Below are 6,000 nucleotides of genomic sequence, written 5' to 3'. Positions count from 1 at the left end.
AACTTTTCTGAAATGAGACTCCTGTCATGTAGCCAGAAGCCCTGGCAGTGACTTGGACAGAATCCTTTCTGTCTGCAACTCGTCATTCCCTCCTCCAGCATCCATGCCACCTGCAGCATGGCTGTCCTTAGACACACGGTGCATCCTTCTTCCCCCTTCTTAAAGCCTCTTGCTGGATTCCCTTCTCAGCACGACATGCAAGTCCTTCTCGATTTGTCCTTTCCCATCCTTTCCACTAGCATGCATTTATGTTTTACTTGCACTGAACATGCACGGTCATTCCTGGCCCCAGTTCTCCAGTGTGTCCTCTGCCTGGGTTCATCTGGTCTCCTGGTAGACTTCTACACATCCTTCAAGACCCTGTTCAAATGTGCCTACTTTGGAGAGCCCAGTAGAACCCATTGCCCTCTCCACTCTCAGCTCTTGCTTCTGTCTCCACAGCGTCTCCCTGTGCCCGACTCATCTCTCTCCCCATGTTTCTCCTCCTGGAGGCTGTGCGTACCTCAGTTCAAGGACATTTTCTTCCTCATCTGCCTATCCCTGGCCTTTCCCCACTGTCTCACTCCAGCACCCAGGCAGGTCTGTCTGGCCCTAGCCTGGTAGCCATCTGGCAAATGCTGCTGAAAGCAACAGCTGCCAGGCAGGACTTTAGGCCAGGCAGAGAAGGGTGGATGTTCACATTCTTCTCAGAGTGAAATATTGTTTTCTACTCTGAAGGGGTGACAGTGGCTCTGGTCACTCTTGCAAGACCGTTATCCTTTCCCTTCTCTCTTTCTTCAATTTTATTGTTTCTTTTCTCTCCATCTGAGTCCCAGGCAAAAGAGGGAAAAAGTCACGGCCAGAGTTTGGAAGGTGGGGTGTGAGAATTGTTGGTTTTCTGGTTTTCTTATCAGTTAACTTTTTCAAAGAATCAAGATACAAGTCACATACCATAAAATTTACCCTTTCAAAGCATACAATTCAGTCTTTTTTTATATTCACAAAGTTGAGCAAATATGACCCCTCCCTGATTCTAGAACATTCTCCTCACCTCTAAAAGAAAGCCATTAGCATTCACTCCTCATTTATCCCTCTCTCACTCTGTTAACTTCTAATTGTAGTATTGTACACATCTTTTTTTTCCTTTTGGCTGGAGTTAGCATAAAATTTAAAAAGAAATTACTTCTAGAAAACTTTAAATTACATATGGAACCCAGCTTCACAGACTTAACTCTAACATGGGTGTGCTTCTGTACATACGGGAGTCTGCTGAAAACATACATCACACAAGCTAACATTTGTGGTGTTTAGAACTGTGCCTGGCACAGAGCAAGTGCTATAAACATATTTGCTAGCGAATGAACTAAGTGGCAGTGTTATCAGGAGAGGTAGGATTTCAAGATTGATTACAGATACACAGAATCCAAGTTTTCTCTAAAAGGACCTAATGGAAAATCCCATCTGTTCAATTGAGGCCAAGCACCAGATTTGAAACACAAGGATGTCCTTAAGAAGGGGATGACTCCTTATTAAATATTGGAAAATATTCCTAACTTCCCTCCAGAGAGAAGCTGTGGAATAAAAAACAATTTCAAGAAAAATACAGTCAAATGAAAGTGGAATTACAAAGTTTTGCTATAATCATTTCAAATAAGTGGGTTCTTTCCATTGGTTATTCATTCTATTCCCATTGGACACCTCAGTGTCGGTGGTGTTTATCTACCTATCAGCATCAACATTCACGAGGAACTCTGGACCTGCTGGGCAGTCTTGCAATGGCAGGGATGCCCCACTCTCTCCTCTGCAGGATGAAGAAGTTATAACAATGTGGGTGTATTATAAAGAGTTTTTAGAATGAACTTTAAAAAATAATAAACTCTAATTTGGCTTTTGGCATTCATTTCTTGATTAATAACATGATGCATTTCTGTAAGAAGAGCTCACTTCACAGCTTTTAAGGACATTATGTAGCAAGAGACAGCCCTGCAGGTGCTGTTGGAACCAGCAGACCCAGCTGGAGGCTCCGGGAGGAATTCCATCTGGAAGAAAACACGCTGTGTCCAGAGGGCAGGGTGATCTGGTGAGGTTGTCACTGGAGAAGGAGCGTGTACAATGCCAGGGCTGTGGACCAGATGGGAATCCAGGCCAGTAGATGGAGAGGCTGAGGCTTCCTGGAAGTGAGCTGACAGGCAGGAGCAAGGTCCAGATAGGTGCTTTGGGCACAAGTCAGAGAACTGAAAAGAGTTTAGTACCAAGGGACTCAGGATGCAGACCTGTGTGGGGACCCAGTTTTCAGAGGTGGGTAAATGTGATGACTTGGCCACAGGAAGAGCTGGAGGTGGAGCTGGCCAGAGCAGGGCTGTAGCAGCGCCACTCTGAGGCCAGTGGGCTGAGGATTGACTAGGCTTCTCCGCATCCTGAAGTCCCCTGTTGGAGGAGCTGGCAGGATGGGGTTGCAGGGGGCTTTCTGGCTGCAGGTGTGAGGAGAGGAGAATCTGCGAAGGGCACCCAACTGGTCTTTGCGGTGATGACGTTGTGAGTTCTCACACCACACGGCCACTCTTCTCTGAGTATGTTCCCATCTGGTCTCTAAGTAAGGTACATGAGACTGGATGCCATGTGTCAGCAGTGGCCAGACTGGTGAGAAGCCATTCGATGCCAGCCTGTGTGTGGCCTCTGGAATGAGGCTTGAATCTCAGCTTTACCTCTTACCAACGTCATGGCCTTGGGATTGTTATTGACCCCTCTGGGACAGGGCTAATAATAAACACTTGTTATAAGGTTGCATGAGATAATGTATGCACAGAGCACCTATGGTATAATGGTTTAAGCCCAGGAAAGTCATTCTCACTGATCGCATTGGCTAAGTACAATCAATCAGTGGCCATAGCCATCTGATCATCAATTAATTTTCTGGCCCCCACACCAGTTTTCCTTAACCTTTTGGAAAATTTTTTTGGAGTCAGAAACTCCTTTCAAAACCTGATGAAAACTCAGCATGCTCTCCCCACTCATACATTTTGCAAGGGACTTCAGAGGGTTCGCAGATACCCGAATTGAGAATCTCTGCTTCTGAGGGCAAGGCTCCTTTTGTGAGTGTCATTTTATCTGTCACTGTAGAAGAATCCTACACAAATGCTTTACAATTCTAATTTGCAAAACTGACTTTGTGCGTTTGATGCACACTGCATCCTGTGCATTGATCAATCTGCTGAGTAGGACCATGTCTCTGACACAGCCAGGGAAACCCCTCCAGTCACTTCCAGCAGCTCTCTGAGACAGCTTCTGATCTTGCAAAGAACCTTGCTGTTTGGACATTACGGGGCCACCTTCTCCTTATTGTCCTACTGAAGCCACTCCTTCCACAGGGATGGCATGCTATTTTGGATTTGGATCACAAATAGGTGTCAAGTTACCATTCGGGACCTGATCTACCCTCATTCGTCACTACTCTCTCATCTCTTCTAACCTCTGGTTTCCACCACTTCATCAACCCCCACTTTCTCCTTCTCAGCTGATGTTTGAGTGGGAATTCTGTATGAGAGAGGCAATGAAATGGGAAGGATTGACAATCAATGGAATAATGTGCATCAGTAAAATAAATAATGAGGGCCGTCTTTAAGGACTCATATAATATGATTTCCAGAATATATTGTTAATGTGAAAAAGACTGTTAGAAAGGAGGAATATGACTATATGATTATATTTGCATATTTATGAAAAAAGAGATGCAAAAAAGATAAAGTGGAATTTAGTAAAACTAGTGACCTGTAGGGATTGGGTAAGAATGGGATAGAGAGTAGGGATGGAAGAAAGGGGTGCTGAGTATAACTTTGTATATGATTGTGATTTTTGCACCATAGATATTTTAATATTCAAAAATAAAGTTTAATACAAAATGGTAAAAATAAAAGACTACTATTGAACAAAAGCATAAAAAAATGAATTTAGCTGTAAGTCAAACTGATAACCCTCACTGTACAAGAGAAAATAATTAATTCAAATAACTTTCAACTTTGCTAAGTAGATTTGTTATTGATAATGGCATGTCTGCTGTAATTCTGTAATTTTTAAGTGACTTTTAAAAAATGAGATCTAATAAGTAAATGTATTCATATTGTTGGGATCCAGGCTCTTACTGTGGGAGAAGGGAGACACAATTTTGCAATGGGGGAGGTGAGGAAGAACCTGTGGTGTTGGGTTTGAATTAGAGTTATCAGCATGGAACACATATTTATTTATTACCTGTCACCAACAGTGCCAAGATGCAATGACATCCCAGTCACAATGAGCACACCTAGCACCCAAACCTTGGTTTCTAAATACCATTCCCCACTAAAGGGAATCAAGGCCTTTGGAGAAATGACTGATGCCAGTAGGAAATTTGCATCTAGAATATCTAATTTCAGAACCCAAGGGAGTGCTCCTGGGTTGACAGCAGCATACACAATGACATAGAAGCTGGCTTGAATGGTTCCCAATGGACACACTGTCCATCAAAAAGAATAATGATGTGCTGCAGCAAGTTCACCTATGTGGCATTCTTCCCCAAAATGTTAATAACGAGGAAATAATCTGAAAATCCAGAATGCCAGATGTTCTACAAGACAACTAGCCTAGACTCTGTTCAGTGTCATGAAAAACAAACAAACAAACCAAATGTGGTAGACAGGCAACTGTTCTAAAATAAAAGAAAGTAAAAAAATAAAAAGAATAAAATGCAGTGAAACAAGCTTAACTGGATGTTGGGGTAAAAATGAAAACCTCTATAAAAGGCATGTTGGGACAACTGGGGAAAGGTGAGCAGGGACTGCGGAGCGGAGGAGACAGTTAAATTCACATTACTATTCTTAGGCGCAAATGCAGCATTGTGATCACCTAGGGGAATATTGTTCTCAGGGCTGAGCTCCACCTGCTGGAGCCCTGTGGCTCCCTCCATCCTCACCAGGTGGGAGCCTGGTGATAATGAGGAGGGGTTCCATCCTGCAAGCACACTGCATTTTCAAGCTGTGCTGCCATTTATATCCTGCCTATTCTCTGACCTGGCTCCTGTGGGCAGGATCCATCTGCTCAATTTCCCTGTAATTTGTGCCCCTCAGATTCCTGAAATCTGTGGAAGAAGATTTTGCTGGTGTCTCTAAGCCCTGCTAGCCAGGCCACAACTATTTTCTGACCGTGTGGGTTTCTGGCTCGTAAATTGCCTTAGCATTTGAACGGGTTGTGCCTTTCTCTTTTCCAAACTAAGCATCGTTTCTCTTTGTTTCTCCACAGAGTTGGATCAGATCTGCCAGAATGAGGCAGGGATTCTGAATTCTCAGACATCTTGGAGTTGATTCCTCCCTAAAAGTTAGGGGCTGGAGTCATAGTGTGCTCCTTAGGTGATCTGGAGCCAAGCATTTGACTCCCTGGGGGCCTCTGTGTCCTAGATGTTTACCTCAGGTCAGTGAACTCAATCCTCCTTAGCAAGTGGCAAACAGCTGAGTCACTTGTGGAACATTAAAACCAAATAAAAATCAAAACCACTCAAATGCATGACTGGCTCCTGCTCCTGGGGGCTCTACTTCGGTGGGTCTGAGTGGGGCCTGAACAGACATACTTTTTAGAGTTCAGAGTCTTCTGACGCATGTGTCTGTTGGAGAACCACTGGACCAGAATGACGTCCAACAGAGCTCTTTCCAGAGGAGGGGCAGTTAAGTGGCTTCCAAAACATCCCCGAGGTTCAGAAAAACAACACTGAGGAATTTGACTCAATGCTCGGGTCATGCACATTCTTCCCGAGTGAGGCTGAGTCGCCCCAGAGCTTCTGTTCCCCTCTGCTCACATCTGGTGTGCTCCCAGATGTGGGCGCCTCCTCCACCCTGGGGAAGGAATGTTTTCTTGTTCGCTGGCCGGCCCTGTGCCTTCTGAGGGGTCATTTGAACCAGAGTGGCGCAGTGAAGGAAAAATAGCTGGTGGGATGACAAATGGGTTTGATTTCACAGACGTCTGTTTCAGACTGAGGAAGGGTGGGCTGGCCGTGCT

The sequence above is a fragment of the Ceratotherium simum genome, chromosome 37 (assembly GCF_057802395.1).
Source record: "Ceratotherium simum simum isolate JZ-2026a chromosome 37, ASM5780239v1, whole genome shotgun sequence".
Taxonomy (NCBI): Eukaryota; Metazoa; Chordata; class Mammalia; order Perissodactyla; family Rhinocerotidae; genus Ceratotherium; species Ceratotherium simum.
This window is presented reverse-complemented; position numbering follows the sequence as displayed.